Genomic DNA, 17,051 nt, shown 5'->3' with positions numbered 1-17,051 from the left:
TGACATAAAACAATACGTTTGCGCTTCATTTCAAAATGAGCGCCATTTTTTGCACGGACTACATCTAAACGGGTCAAAGGGTGCTTATGTTGAAATATGGTAGTTTTATGTAACGCAAATTATCATATAAAAATTAAATTATGCATTATGTGTTGCATTTTAGTTACGTCGAGATTTCCGTTTTGCAGCGCCACCTTTAAGTGAAATTCGAACTTTTTTTTAATTTGTCAAAAAAAAAAATTATGAAAATTAATTACGTCGTGATAAATTTTCTCTATTGCAAACCACAATTTTTATTCCAACTAATTGATTTGTTATTAATTTTTAAAACGTGTCCAGGATTTCTCGTCCACCTTGTATTATCAGATGCAATCAAGTATGTACTATACAAAAAGTTGTTAGTTTATTCTGATTATGTTAAACATGTTTTAGCAAGAAAAATACGAGTAATGGAGATCATGAATTCGAGACATTGCCAGTTATCGCCAAAAATGTTATTACCAGTTGTCTGCAAAATTGCGAAATAATGGATAGCTCAATTTAAAAAATGTATAATTGCCAATAAATAACCATTTTCTCGAAATTAATATTTTATTTCCTCCTATAATAAAAATATATGCAGAATTTACAATATTATCATCATCTACAGTAGTAGCTGCCAAACATTTTGGGGCACGATCCCCATTTTGACAAGAAATTCATCGACGACCCCCCCCCTACATACGTTGACTGTTTGTCCCGGTTGCCCGGACAATCGCTGTCCCAATAGCACTTTTCTGGATGCATGTTGCGTATATGATGATATTCACATGTAGTTAGTCTGCCCTTATGAAAGACGGAAGTGTAGCGAGTTATATGTTTTGTGATTTTGATACGCAGGGTGATTTAGAAAGAATCATCCTATTTCAAAATGATTTTTCATTTAAACCATCGACCATCAGTATTGTTTATAAAACTTGAAATTTCCTTTTATTGTCACATATTATTTTATCGTGTTTTATTTTTCAAAGAAAAATATGATTTTGAAGTCGGATTATTCTCTTTGAGTTATCAAGATAATATATTTACAGGGTATATTGATCATTGTACAAGTAGGATTCCATAAAATTTCATTGTATGATACATGGTGAGTAGCTTAATGAGTGAAGACATATTTTAGTTGTGGTGCATTTTTATTTGCATAACAGAAAATAAATAAATTTCTTTCTCGGACGTTTTTATTTTAAGGAATCCCTCGCAACCTGTTTTAATTAATAACGTACATGACACTAATGGAAATATTTGGCAGATCTGAATCGCCCTGCATATATATTTCGAAAACAAAGAAAGCGTTTCTCTGTAAAATATAATTTATAATATATAAATATTTTCTTTCTAAAAATATAATTAGTATTTATTTTCAACTATAATGGAGTTGTCACTGATTACTAATTAAGTCGCAAATTGATCAAATCAATCTCGCTCTGGATATTGAGTGAAGATAAATAAAATTTCGCTAAATTTTAGGTTTTCCAAAAGCCACAACTGTGATATATATATTCCAACAAAAAACAATTATTCTCCTTATATTTTTTACATTCTTTTCATCTTGCATAACAGAACAGCAGCATCGATACTAAAAAAAATTTTTTTTGCTCACTTAATAAGGAAATTTCGAACAAAGAAAGACCAAAAAAAAAATGTAAATTTGGAGCTCTTTCCTAATTATAGTTTCTTCGAACAGTGTCTCTTTCCCCCTATTATGAGTTCAGAACAATAGCATCGACGTCTATTATAAGTTCCTTTTTCTTCCACATTTTTCTGTGCAAAAATGAAGCAAAAAATTGGAACCAAAAGAGAAAAAAAAACTTTTTTTTTCCATATACACGTTCTTTCAACGACGAGATCATTATTTTTTGCGGAACCCACTTTTTCTCCCAAAAAAAACTCTCCTGTTTACTCTTACGTTCTGCCATAAAATGATAATAGTCTATCCTTTATATTAAAAACCTGAAATATCTCTTGCTCTCGACTTCAAAGGAAACTGGATACAGTTTCCTGATTGAAAGCATGTGTATTATGAGCATAAATAGCCACCGCGTACATCAGGCGCATGTATCTGGGATTTGGAAATGGAACCACGGCTCATTAGATTGATGTAAAAGTTTTGTAGAGTTTTCCATTTTTTCTGATATGTACATTTTTTTAGTTCTGAATGTACGTTTTGGTTCGAACCTATGCAGCCTCCTGACGTTTGTATTTCCATCTGGATGATTATATGCGGCATATGGAAGAGGACATTTTTCTGGATCCTAGATGGTATCAGTTTACTTCCCAATATTTACCGGAATATGCACTGTATTTCATAGATATAAATTTGATGTTTATGCTCTGATAATTTCTTCTACTTTGACTATAAAAATATTAAATCATACACAGTTCTTAAATAGCAGGTTATCTGAAAGTTCTTGAGATCTTTAAATGTGTTATTATTGCATTTATTTATTGTAAGAACCAGTATGGGACCTTCGCATCTCCTTGGTAGTTTTCAGTTCATCAAGCACAAGGCATCGTTCTATTAACCTTTTATATACATAGATAAAATTTATTTGGTTTGATTTGATTTCTGTTCGGTATAGTACTGGTATTCATCCTCTGTGGATAGAGGACGCTGCGCTAAATCAAATCACTGGAAATATTCATATCAGAATCCTCAGGATTTACGATTGATAGCTCATTTCTGTAAAAACATTCACGTTAAAAATCGTTGAAATTCCTTTGTGTGGATTATAGATGACCAGATATTACCAGCAGATGTGCTTTCCTGTTAGGTATGAATAACTAAAAATTCCGATTTTGCTATTTACAAAATAGTTTTTTATAGAAAAATATGTCATATATAAATGTGGTGGAAGAATTTCAGCGGGGTACACACAGAGGCAGATTGAAGAAAAAGCCTTCTCTTACTTGCTTTGAAAAGTGGTTTGAATAATGCATATCATCTGCGGAAAGATAATTTGAAAATAAAACATTTTAACTATATTTCTTGATTTTTTTATGATTTTACTCTGAGTCATTTTGGAACGCACCTTGTCTTCCCTTAACTGTTTCACACCCTCAACGTTCATATTTGGAATTTGCAAAATGTTTTTGCATTTTTTATACTAAAAACTACATTAAAAACATAAATGAAAGAAAAACATTACTTTTTCGATTTTTTTTTCAATTTTAATTTTTTTTGTGTGAAGAATTAGTTCACTTCGTTCAATTTTTTTTCAGCCAAAATAATGCAGTATATATTCCTATTCACATACGATTTTTTTTCCAGAATTTTATTGTTAAATTTTATGTAATAAATAACATTTTCCCCGGAGGCACTTCTCTCCCGTGGAAGCCATCTTATAAACTCCCTGAGTGCTGCCGTCTGAAGAAAGCCACCAAAGTTCATATTCATCATATTTCTAACTCAAAACTTACACAATCCTTTACGTCGGGGCTTATCTTCCTGAGATCGAAACAAAAAAATTATACAGTGAAAAAATGCAGTCCTAACCTTTTTGCGCAAGGTCAACCCTTTCAGCACAAGGGTCTTTAAGCCTTTAAAGCTGAAATCCTGATCCTTTTAAACTGAAAAGCTCAAGATTTAATTATCGAGGTTTAAGTTAACGACTAAAAGTACGATATGTGAATATGGGGATAACTATTTTGCACAAAGTAGCAAAATTCGCATTTGCGAATTATGATGCGAATCACAAAACATTTTCGCAATGTTTTCGCAATGCGAAATGATGAATTCGCATTTGCGAATTATACGTGGGATATTGCAAGTGCCCTGCTGCACTGTATTATATTTAAAAATATTCGTACGATGTGGAAAACCGTGAAAACGTGAGTATAGATTAAATATAATTCCAATATAGACAGGAACGTGTCTTAAAATGAAATATGTCTGAGATTTACCCGCGCAAACATTATAGAAATGTGTTTTGGTTAGAAGCTTATGAGCTCGATGGAGCATCGAAGACTTGTGAATATACAAAACTATTAGAAGTTCTTCTTGAGGAGACAGAGAAAGTCTGTTTAAAAGTTTTGCTCTGGATCCTTTGCCCGAAGCGTCGCAGCATCAACTCAAGATTCTTCAAAAACTTCCGAGAAGAGTTTTCCTCTAAAAGCGTCTTGTTGCAGAACAGAATCTCCTTCTCCTCTGGATGTTTTCCGCATACACATAAAATATTCCGAGTTTTGCGGTTTCTTCATCCGTGATGTAGGGCCAAAATTTAATTGGTTACATTTTGGAAAATAGTTTTCTTGTGGATAGGATAACATGGATTGAGTCTGTAGTTGACACTGAGAAAGTTTGATTTATTTTTAGATTAAATCAACTTTTTTTGATGAATTTAAAAAATGTCGTGCATCCAAAAATGGCGTAGAGTATTCTGAAAATATGTCAACGGTCGAAATTTGGAAAAAAAATTCAATGGGCAAAATAATTTTTTTGCAAAATGTTCCAGTTGATAGCAAGATACTTCGAATATTTTGGTAGACAGAAATTCATTTTCTATCAATTACAAAATTTCAATCACTGAGGATAATTATGTGGATATTATCTCTTAATATATTAACCCTCCCACGGGCATTGGAGAGATATGTCGCCTTTTTGAAATCCTTTTGTTTTCGGAATGACAAGCCTGGAGATATTTCGTAGAGAGCTGATGTATATATTTATATCGTTGAAATACATTTTCCTATCTCTCTTACTTTGCAATGTTTTGTGATCTGTCTGTGAAAATTAAGACTTGTATTTCTTGTAATCATTTGAGAAAAAAATGACTTAGTTCTTAGTCAATTAGTCTTCATACACGAGATAAAACAAGAAAAATGACTGTTATTTTTCCTTATTTTATTTGGCTCTGAAAATGTTTGTTTTATTCATGTAGCTGCCAACGATTGTTTTGTTGAACGTACATTCGGGCCACTTACACTGAAATCAAATATCACGAGGTATCTATTATAATGAATTTTTTTCCCGTCCCAGTGAGCCTGCAGTAGTGAAATAATGTTAAAAATATCACTTATAACAGATTGTAATATCCATGAATTTTTTTCTCTCATACATATGCATGTTATGAATATTTTCATAAGTTTCAAAGGCTCTTCTCACTTATTGATAATCATTTTTAAGGATATACATTTGATTTGATCATAAAAACAAAACTTCAACTGCGGTGGAAAGAGGTCGTTCCCAACTTCGAGGCGCGAATGCGCACAGATCTCCCTGTTAAAATGTTTCGCCACAGAGCAACAAGCCTACAACGGTACAAACATTCAATTCACTCACAATTTGAAAGCTGGATGGCAGCACTGACAACCAGTCCAACACTGCCCTCAGATTTTTAGGTACACAATTTCTTCCAGACTCTGCCACGAAGCTGGACTGGAAGAGATCTCTACCATGGGATAAGTCCAGTGGCAGAGTCCTGGCATTCTTTCATTCAGTGAAAACAGGTAGTGAAAAATATTTTTCTTTCAGGTTGCTGGCCTTTGGCGAACCCCAGGTGATAGCTGTTAATTAGGTGGGGTCAACATTTTGTTGGGGTGGCGCAAGGATGGATACTATGTATATATTGCCTCACTTGTTGCAACATACTCTGATATCTGAAGATTTCGATCAGCTATATGATACTACCGTGAATCGAAGAGGAGGGTATGTGTTATTGCTTCAAAACATAAGTATTTTATTTAAAAATCATTTTTGCTTTCTCTTTCTTTAAATTGATGAAATCAATGTTGAAAACCATAAAACACATAGTATATATCGGTTTTTGATACAAACACAAGTATAAAAGATTTTAATCTTGCATATCAAATGATAAATCAATGGATCATTTTATTTGTATAGCTATAAATATGTTACACTACATGTTTTCTACATGTTACACCTACTCGTGGAAAATGATCGTTTGAGATAATCTAAATCTAATAATTTTTTTTTCTCTTTTCTTTACCGAACAATCTTTTGCGAGAAAATGATGGGAAAATTTTGCCCTTCCGTCAATCTTTTATCTCTCCAAGGCTGGAACCACAGGAATGGGTTTTCGTTTCAGCAAATTAGGACAAATCCGCTGTTCGGAAGGATCGAACACTTCTTTCTCCGAGTTCAAGCAGCACGGCCATTTGAGGTGTCCCACGAGAGAACGATTCTTCAGCCGCGTTCCTATTGAAAATTCAAGAATTCCCTTTATGTTTCATTGCGGCTAATATACTGGATGTATAGGAAAGTCCTGTTATCCCGGAACAACTCGTGAACCGTTGATCCAAGAAGCACACTTTCAATTGGAGAAAGTATACGCATAATGTGTAGGCTTCCGGTACATCATTCTTATTGCAAGGGATTTCATAGTGAAGGAAATAAAAAAGTTAACTTTACTTTTTATTTCCTAAAAAAACCCCGAAGAAGAAGTTCGTTGTCATGTACTTCGTGATCCTAACAAAAAAAGTTGCATGTTTGGTGCATGTTTCTTACGAGTAATTTTCGCTGAGATATTTGAATTCAGAAAATAGCTGAAAATCAGTGAATGAACAGCATTAGAAGCGTAAAACAAGCTTGTCCATTCATTATCACCATCAATCTTTGGTGTCCCAAGAGGAAAAGGCTTAGGCAATTTTGCCCATTGCCCTGACATCTAGCAGCCCACTGAAGTGCCAGAAAAATTGGTACAGAGAGCGTTTGTGCAAATAAAGAAGAAATGTAACCAATTAACGCAATTCGATGCGGTCAGCAGCGTCTATATAAGACAACAGGAAGCTAGAGAAGCTGTTAGATCGGTTTCCACCCCTAAAATGCAGGTTATGGTGATTTAGTGATTCTGAATGTGGCATAACAGTCAGCACTCGTGAGATACGTCGCAGCATTTCTGAGGTAGAGGTGAAATTTGGATTTTTGAGCGCAACTATCGCAAGAGCGTACCGTAAATGTTTATCCATCATAAAAACCATCAAATGGCTGACAGAACTGCGACGGGTGCAATAGGGTCGAAAAAGAAGGAACGGGACCACCTCAGGCTGACTTGAATCATGTCATGAGATAAACGTGAAACGTCGATAAAACACCGCCTCATATCACTATAGATTCCAATGTTGGGGCATCAACAAGTGTCAGCATGTGACATGTATAAAATGGTCGCTCCTTGATATGTTGTTTCGGAGGAGAATGCCCACTCGAGTACATTTAGTGAATGCAAGACACAAAACTATGGTCCTCTCTGGTCTTGCCAGCACCGCCATTGTACAACGTTTCTATCGTATTGATGACTAGAGTATGCCCTCGGGGGTGGGACGCTTAATGTTTTTTGCTTTGCCTGATCTGACGAGTCGTGTTTTTATTTGTATCGGGCTGATGGACGTGTATAGGCATGAAGAAAATACCATAAAGTCATGGAATCTCGCATATCAACAGGAGACTTAAAGCTGAATTATACATCTCGCAATATGAATGACGCAGCTGAGATCTTAGCACTATTTGTATACTTTTTCCAATCAAAATGCTGCTAGGGTCAGTGGTTAGCGAGTTTGTCCGGGATAAAGATACCTTCCTATGGACCCTGTATATAATTTTTTAGTTTTTCTCAATCTTGTATGCAAATTTAAAGACTGTGAGTAGTTTGCCTCGTAAAAATACGAGACTTTACTCACCTGTGTATCCTGGGACAATGTAATCGACTGTCATCAAATGGCCACAGTTGCATGCCATTCCTCGCATCGCTGCATTGCGGTTCAGCAACTCCATCGTTTTGTTCCTGCGATCAACCATCCTAAGAGCGATTCTGTGCCCATCTAGTTCTTCTTGGGAAGGCTCATAATCGGGGATGTTTCGGAAGCGGAAAGTCCCAAGCAGACCTGTAGTAATTCTTTGACCAGCCATTTCTCGGATCGTGCGACGGGACTTCCTCTTATAACTTTTGGCCTCAATTACTGATTGCGAATTTTCTAATTCAAAGAAGAAATGATAATCACACATTAAGACTTTTAAATGGCTGACAACGCATTTTTATAGATATATTTGTTTTATATTCTCTCATACCGAAATCAATTAGTGCTCGCAATAAAACAACAAAACTGTGAGTAATCGGAAATTAAGAACTGATTTGAATTATATTGAAATTTTCATACTTTTCCGACTAGAATACGTTTTATAAATAACCATGATTTTGGAGCGCCTCGAAGTTAGGTCAGACTTTAAATCCAAATAAATTTTATACAACACATCCAGAGACAGAGTTCAATATCTCGTTTGAATAATGAAGATTCAAAGTTTCTAATGACAAGAGTTTTATCTTAATGTTGACATCATGAGGTAATATAATAGTGTCACAAACATAAAGTATGAAAACTGTCGTGTGACACATTGAAAATCGGTATAGCTTGAGCCCCCACACTCCCCAACTTGCTATTACCTTATGGGTGATCTCCCATTTAAAACACTGTCTCCTCAGAGAGCAAGCAGACCTTTAACATTACGGAGCGAAAAAATTAAAAGATGTGTAATTGAAAAGCACTACCCCTCAAAAATTGTGTATTAACTAATGTATCACTCGTGAAATTTTCCAAAATTTTTCTACTTCATTCCCCGAGAATGCCTTGCAATTTTGAAATTTTGTAATGGGGTATAGTACAATATTGAAATTTTTTTCAATAAATCTAACCTTTCTTTTTTAAATTAATTACACTCTTGTGGGCTCTTACTTTATAAAAATGATTTTAAAAAAATGGTGATCTGGTTCAATGAGCCACCAAAATTAACCTCGAGGAGGTGGTTGCAAGTGAGTTCCAGGAGTGTTCATTAGGGTGGGTCGAAAAAAATGAAGTTTTTATTTTCAAATTCTTATAGTGCGAAAAAGTTGCCTCCTTTTATAAAAAAAAACCGACGTAAAAAATTTTAAAATCGGTTGATATCTTCTCTCTTTAATCGCGCAATTGAAAATATTCAATTTCTTGAAGTTCATGGAAATTCAAGAAATTGAATATTTTCTTTGAATTTTTAAATATAAGTTAAAATTCTACCATCGACACGAAAACGTTTTTTATGCTTATTTTATGGTTCAATAAAGTAAAATAAATTAAAATATCATTAATAATTCAATGATTATTGGTTGCGCAACGTGATCGAAAAACAAGAATTAACCAAAATATTTGCAAGTTTCCTTCTGCAGCTTACTGTTGCACGCCTACGGCGTTACTGAAAAAAAATAACATACTGAAATATTCTGCTACGATATGGAAATTTGGTGTAAAAATTGCAAATTTCAAGTCTCTTGCGGGGAATGAAGATGAAGCAGAAATATTTTGGAAAAATTCACAAGTGATATATCAGTAAATACACGACATTTGAGGGGTAGTGTGTTTCAGTTATAAAACTTTAATTTTTCGCTCCAACCTATTAAACATGATATTTACGCAACATAAAAATTCAAGCATTTATCAACCCCACTTCAAAATAAAGGAATTGGATGACAGCCCCAGCAAGAGCGCAAAACAAGCACAGTTCTGACAACATAATAATGTTACGGACACGCATACACAAACAACACATTCCGGAATGTACCAATTCGCGAGAATTTCCGCAGAGGAATGTGTATAAGGTGCGCATACCGTCAAGTAAGTATCACCTCATGTGAGTTGCCGTTGTATTCATTTTACAATGCAAATTCTACAAGAATGTAGTTAAATAAAAGTCAATGAGACGAGCATTTAAAACAAAAGTTATGGCCGAAAATGGCAGGTTTTTTTTAATCTTGCGGCAGTGTTTTGACACAACTTATACCTTGATTTATTTATTTATTCAACGTAACTATTTTCCCCCACAATTAAAAAACTCCTTTATCAATAGTTTCCATTTTTAGGGCTAAAAATAGATAACTCAGAACTTTATAAAAATTGTTATTTGAAAATCACGAACCGGAAAGTTCATTCCAGTCGCATCAGAGATTAGATCAATCAATGCTAATACTACCAAATAAAATCAGTGCTTCATTCATAACAAGTAGTCTTACAAATATATCGAAATATGATTATTTAAAACAGTGTTTGCCATTTTCCAATGAGAAATTGAGATATCATTATTTTAAGCAAAAAAAGAGCACAAAAACCTTTTTCTATTATTATTATTCTCTCACGAGCAAAACAGAATGTGACATTTCTAAACATTTTTTTTTTCTCTTTTGAATGTAACTTTTTTTTCTCTATGGGAAATCATCGTATTCAATAATAAATGGCATAAAATAAGAAATAGCAGAATACACCATTGTATCATAAAGTGGCTATATTCCTCGATAAAAGAAAAAGCAGGCAATGAACATGAAGCTGGAGGAGTTGCGATTGTTGCTGTCCCTGGCTGATGCCACCGCAACACTAATGTCAAAGTGGGTGGAAAGATAAAGAGATATAAGGGATTAGATGGGGAAAACCTCGAAAGACAAAAGCCGGATCTCCTGATACCAAAGAACCAAGGATAAAGGAGTGGTAAATATAAGCCTTCGCAGGGACTGGAAATGTTTTCCATTACATCGGCTTTTCTTCGTCTTTCGAGATTTCTGGGCCGAAAGAGGCAAAAACGAAAAAAGAAAAGCAAAATCAGAGGTTCCTCTTACCACCAGGAAAAAAAAAGGCCAAAAATATTCTTTTGCTCTTTTTCCACGAGGAAAACATTGAATTCCATTTCGGAGCTTAACTTCGTCAATTTATTTTTGCTGGAAAATGTGTCGGAAGGAAAAAAAAATATTTCCCGCTTCTTCTTCTTTTGTGGAAAAGTTTTCGGTTTTGCTAGTAATTGTGGTGGTTCCGGAGACTGACATGTGACCTTATTCGAGGAAAGTCCGAGAATAACATTTTCTTTACAATGGCCTTTTTCTATGTACAAAGGGAAATATTTTATTTAGAAATTATAGCCGATGTATTTTGATTCATATTCGCTAAAAATATGTGAATGGATTGGAAATTAATACAATTTTAGGTTAAAGTTGTTTAAATACAGGGTGGGCAAAAAGTCCGTAGAAACTTTAAAAATGAATAAAAACCGGAAAAATAACCGAAATAAAAAACGGTTTGCAAGGTTAGCATCGCTAGGTCACGGGAATTTTTTTAAGACAGGAAAAAAACTAACTTAAAAAACAGCTGACAGCTGGCGTTGACGTACACAAGTCAAAGATAACATACGCAAATAACGAACAAAATGCGTCCAAATCATTTATTACAGCAGTATGTGTTCCTCATGACCACCACCACACTGCTTCTACACTCTGCCGTTTCTGGACTTGCTGCTCGCTTGCAATGTTTTATTCCTGTGGTGGTGTTCATGTGAACCACATACTGCTGTAATAAACGATTTGGAAGCATTCTGTTCGCTATTTGCGTATCTTTTCTTTGACTAGTGTACGTCCGCGTCACCTATCGGCTGTTTTGAGTTTTTCCTCTTTTTTTTTCCCCCTGTCTTAAAAAAATTCCCGTGACCTAGCGATGCTAACCCCGCAAAACCGTTTTTTATTTCGATTATTTTTCCGGTTTTCGTTCATTTTTAAAATTTCTATGCTGTCTTGATCCTTTTCTTCTTTAATTTGTATTTTACTTTGATTCAAAATTGGAATCAATTCACCCAGGTTCGAATAAATATTACAGGATCAAGACAAGGGTTTAAGCAATCCATAAGATGAAAGAAAACAACACAACACTTTCATGAGCAAGTAAATCAGAGTCAAATTTTAAAGAAAAAGAAGATATTTAATTTTAACAATAGAAAATAGTGGGTGTAGGTAGCTACCTTTTCACAATTAAAAAGGTTATACAGATAAATGTAAACATCTACCAAATGAAGGTTAGATTTTCCGAGACAAAAAAAAACAATATCGCTTTACAATGATTTAAATAAAAAACTTTACATATTATCGTTCTGTCTATTTATGCAGACTACGGTTGAAGCTCGAAGAGGTGAACATGGAGGTTTGTCCATAATGAAGACGGAATTTATTTTCCCACGTATTCTGCAGGTCACTGGCGGCTAGGAATCCTTCCTGCTGTTAGGAACACCTTTCAGGAGCAGATTCGTAGGAGCACTCCTGTTGTTAAGAGCACCTCTCAGGAACATGTTGGTAGGGACACTCACCTACTGGCTACTATCGCTAGCTGGCTACTATCGGCCTTTTGGAAGGCGAAGCCGTTCTCTTTTCCTCTATCATAGTAATTGCTGGAATGGCCATTGATCCAGACCCTCCATCCATATGATTTCTGCTCTTTCATACAATCGTTATTTAGCACATAGCGGTAGACGCACGCGATTTACTCGAGATCACAGGAGTCGTGAATACTACATTCCTGGCAGCGTAATTATTTTCACCGAGGCACATATTAAATTCAAATCACCAGCGAGCGAACATATATAACTCGCTCATAGTAAGCAAGATATCGAGAGTTTTCATCTTTGAGGCAAGCTTCAATTACAAGCGAGAGCAAAAACTCTCCTCCGACAGTAGCGTAGAAATTATCTCAAGAGACTCCGAGCGAATTTTCCCAGAGGGTATGTTAAAAAGGCCCCTTGGCGATACAAAACTATATGAAAATGTACTGAGTACAGGTCCTGAAGGGAATTATTCGGCGTTTTAATTTACAGTTGGCGGAGAAGGGAGAGAGGGGGAATGAGGTACAACAGAGAAAGGGGAAAATCTTAAGGGGACCGTTAAGACCTTCGGAGAAATTCTTCTCGCCAAGGACCCTTAATCACACCCTCTGAAAAACAAACATTACCTTATATGGCTCGATGACCATCTCCTTCATTCTCTTACAACCCTTTGTAATTCGGTCCGTGTTTCTCATCTGGGGCCCCAAGGCAGCAGTACAGTGTACAACTGTATCTTAAGGCCTACTTTTTATTGAATAGATTTTGCTTTCCACTGTTATTATTATTATATGTACCATAATATATACAATTAAATATAGGTATAATAAAATGATTAATTATGCAAGATTTCGCTGTAAAAATAAAACATAAGGCAAAAATCTATTCAATATAATAATCTTTTCTTTTCTCTAAGTTAATGTAACGTTATGATGAATTTTGACAATTCAACATAACAACGCACTTTTCGCCCACCCTGTATAATCAAGTACATTTATGAGTGCCATTCATCAGTGCCATTAAACTCATGAAAATTAGTTCATGTACCAAAATTTCATGTTTCAAATTCAACCTTGGGATGAAATTATTTAACTCATTTGAACTAAGTTTCAGCAGTTTTAATTCGCCATTTAATATCAAACAAAGATACTAAACCACTGATTATACCGGGTCCTGTAACTTCCAACTCAGCCTTTATCTCATCAACTATCCGTCGTAGAGGAATGGCTGTAATTTGAAAAATTATCAAAATGTGTTCAAAAAACACCTTGCACCAGTTTAGAGAGTGAAAATACAGTGCGTCCCAAATTAAAGAATCTGAGTTTTTATATGGACACGCTGTCCTAAAAACCCAATGAGAAAATTTTCTCCCCATCTCTTCCGAGGCCAATATTCGTTGAGACATTTTAATGGAAACATCGGAGGGAAGTTGGAAAAGAACACCACAAACTAACAGATAACGCTTCTTTTTCTCATTTATGGTGTTTTTTCCAAAATTTCCTCCGTTTTTGAATTCCAATATCTCTGTGCATATTGCACTTAAAAACGTGGAAGTTTGTTTTGTTGGCCTGAGGAGAGATGGGGTCAACAACTTTCTAATTTAGTTTTTTAAAACAAGATGCCATGTAAAATTTTAGCCAATGTCCAAAATTCGTAGATTTGCCGGTCAGTTCATGAAGTGGCCAGTGATCCCTGGCCAAGGTTTGAAATCAAAAGACATGATTTGGAACCATCGTTAAGTTGGCGCATTTTTTCGTGATAATTATGTCCACGTTAGTTGTGGCAACCCATTTATTAAACCCCCGGTCATGATGCGGTAACCATTTTTTTTCTCCAAAATTTGGCAGAAGGAACTATGTTTATGAAATTATTTTTATACGGTTTTTTCTCAAATTTCACATTTTTTCTCTCGTCACATGAAGCTAATCCAATGCAGTTGATATAAATTGACATGTATCACACGTTGGCGATTTAAAAAAAATGAATTTGGCTCCTAACCGGGCAGTCTTACATCAGCACATCGAACTTTGGCCAGGGATCTCCGGCCACTTCGTGAAATGGTCGGGCAGTCATTTCTGCAATTCGGACTTCTTACGCCAAAACTCTTGACCATTTCGAGACGGGGCCGGACATTTCGCGAATTGGCCGCACTTCTGGCTTTGGCACTAACGTAGATATATATGACCCATATTTTACGAGACAGTCCTTTAATATTCATTAGCCCAGTTTTTTTACAAAATGTAAAAAAAAAAAATTACGGTTTTTTAGCAGTAGTAGGTAGGGACTCCAAAAAAATGGCTCGGGGATCCATGATGTTCTTAAGTCAGCCACCTCGTTGGGCAATTTCCCTGTTGTGGCGTTGTATTTGTATATTAATTAATAATAAATATTAATAATAATTAGTTGCCTAATAAATATTTTAATCTCGCACATTTTTGGTGAATTACATTTTTATATTAGGACTCGTAGTAGCCCTCTATTCCCACCATTTTCGATTTTTCAGCACTTTCAGCGATAGTTGACAACTTTACTAGACTGATAATTTTTCTGACAGTATTGGTAACTGTACTTGCCTTTGAAAACTTTTTTGGCTGTAAAGGGCAACTTTTTTTGCTTTTGACATTTTTTTTTTATTGAGATTGGCACACTTGCATTGGACAATGTTTTTGTAATAATTGGCGATATCCCGCATGGATCTTGGTATCCCGTATTTTTATGAAAGTAATATGGTCAGCATAGATATTTATCGTATTGCATGTGTGTGACACTTTTTTGCTAGACCATCTTCAACGGGCTGGATAAAACCTCTGGCGGGCCGCATTTGGACCGCGGACCGGAGGTTGTACATCCTTGCACTCACTGTCAAATTTACTTAGCAAGATCATTCATATTCAGCAAGATCACGATTCCATTAATAAATAAGTCCTTACGACAGTCGGCTATTGCTTTTAGATGTCTCGAAGCCATTTTATTGGGTGTGTGCTTGAATAACTCATACATAATATGCAGCATCAAAATAAAGCATATATTCCTAAATATTTTGAGAAATATGTACTCTCCACTTGTTAATAAATGATACAATGAAAAACCTGGCTAATTATGATATTGATTTTCGGAAAAATCTCACCTCTGCCGATAAAAGAGGTTGAACCCGGGTTCCTCGATTATGGCCGAGTGCTTTACCGACTAAGCTAAAGCGACAGGTATGATATTTATCCTTTGGAGCGCATCTAAGTTACAAGACATACAAAATTTTTTATCTCGTGAAATTCCGGAGAGAATTCAACGCTATAGGAAAAATTACGTACGCAGTACAAACTAACATTTCTCAGAAAGGGATGGGCTCAGATATTGCTTTGCTAAGTATCAAACTGTTTTTGGTGTAGAGAGAGCACACACACACGGATACACTATTATTATTATCATTCTTTTTCCGATATTACTTTTTATTCGAAAGCAAACACGAGATTTCGGAGGCTCTGATCAAGTCAAATCCGTAGGCCAAAGATTGATTTTATCGCTTTTTTCTCCACCTTTAGATCACGCCGCTGCTGTGGTATATACACGAGTATATATACACACGTATATATACATTTGGTGGTTCCTTGCTGGCAAAATAAAATACAAAAAAAAAATGGTGATAGTGGATACGGAGAGAAAAGTACAAGGATGAAAAGAAATTTTTCGCCCCTTAGAACAACATTCTTGTATCTTTTTATATTTTTGTTTTTGTACATACATATATATAAAGGTTTTTATTTTTATATTTTTCAATTTCGGCTAAACCAACAAAATCTACTCTAGCTCAGAGAAGAGATTTAGCTTGTGTCTACGTTAGAAACTCCATCTCTCTCTCTCTCTCTCTCTTTCTTACTGGGAGAGAAGGTAAGAGATTTATTCTCAAGAAACTTGGCGGGTTTTTATTTCCCAGAGCAATCCAATAAACCGTTTGAAGTTTCACGTTGCGTCGCTTCGTTGCTTGTCGTCTTCGGAAAATCTTACGCCAAGTTTAAGAAAAAACACGAGACCCAAGTACAAATAGTAAAGAAAAAAAGAAAATACTATATGTGGGATGGGGTTTTTGAAATTTACTCATTAAGTTCGCCTTGACATTCCCTTGGAATTTTTCTAACGCCGATTTCTCAGCTGATACTTTTTATCTTTGGTCCAAATTGCAATTATTTTTGTGATTGATCTCGCAACTTGATGCTAAATGAACGTTATACGGGATGATATACAGGGTGGAAGCTCAAATGCGTTTCAACTCAATTAACTTTTAAGCTTGGCTATAAAAATATATACAAGGATGACGTCACTCTCCGGTACCATACGAAGGTTTTTAACAACTGGCTGTTGCGAAGATATATTTCGGAAAGAGAGAAAATTCAACTGCCCCTGCCAAATATATCTTCGCAACCGCCATTTGTTAAAAACCTTCGTATGGTAGCGGAGAGTGACGTCATCCTTGTAAAGTCGCCATCTGGTGGCAACGTCAGCAGTTGTGAGCTTGGCCTGAGTCTGGTCCGGCCGTGCATGTACGGTCCCTTTCAGTGTACACGAGCTGCAAGGAAAGATTGAGAGATTCTGTGCCTCTGTAGTCTAGTGGTCTAGGGCGTTCGCCCGAAAAGTGAAAGGACGTGGGTTCGATTCCCCGCAGGGGCAGTTGAATTTTCTCTCTTTCCGAAATATATCTTCGCAACAGCCAGTTGTTGAAAACCTTCGTATAAAAATATACTTTCAATTAATCCTCTATTTATACGTAGAGAGAAAGACGTCCTCGCCACTTGTTAATACAATATATACGGAAAACTGGCTGTATGAAGACATATGAAGCAAGTTTTCCTTAATATATATTGTAGTGGCGAGGACGTGTTCCTGTACATATAGGTCGCCATCGAGTAGCCTTGAT

General features: G+C 35.5%; 1 non-coding gene across 1 annotated transcript; it reads left to right on the top strand.

The window, feature by feature from the left end:
* The first annotated feature begins 16,730 nt into the window (after positions 1-16,730).
* Positions 16,731-16,804, top strand: TRNAF-GAA (transfer RNA phenylalanine (anticodon GAA)). The gene has a single exon. It is a non-coding gene; the product is annotated as a tRNA-Phe (tRNA).
* The last annotated feature ends 247 nt before the right edge of the window (positions 16,805-17,051 follow it).

The sequence above is a fragment of the Pholcus phalangioides genome, unplaced genomic scaffold (assembly GCF_987345545.1).
Source record: "Pholcus phalangioides strain wild (caught in Gottingen) unplaced genomic scaffold, Ppha-v1.0 ptg000015l_1, whole genome shotgun sequence".
Classification (NCBI taxonomy): domain Eukaryota; kingdom Metazoa; phylum Arthropoda; class Arachnida; order Araneae; family Pholcidae; genus Pholcus; species Pholcus phalangioides.
The sequence above is the reverse complement of the archived record's forward strand: the minus strand, read 5'-3'. Positions and strand labels throughout refer to the sequence as shown.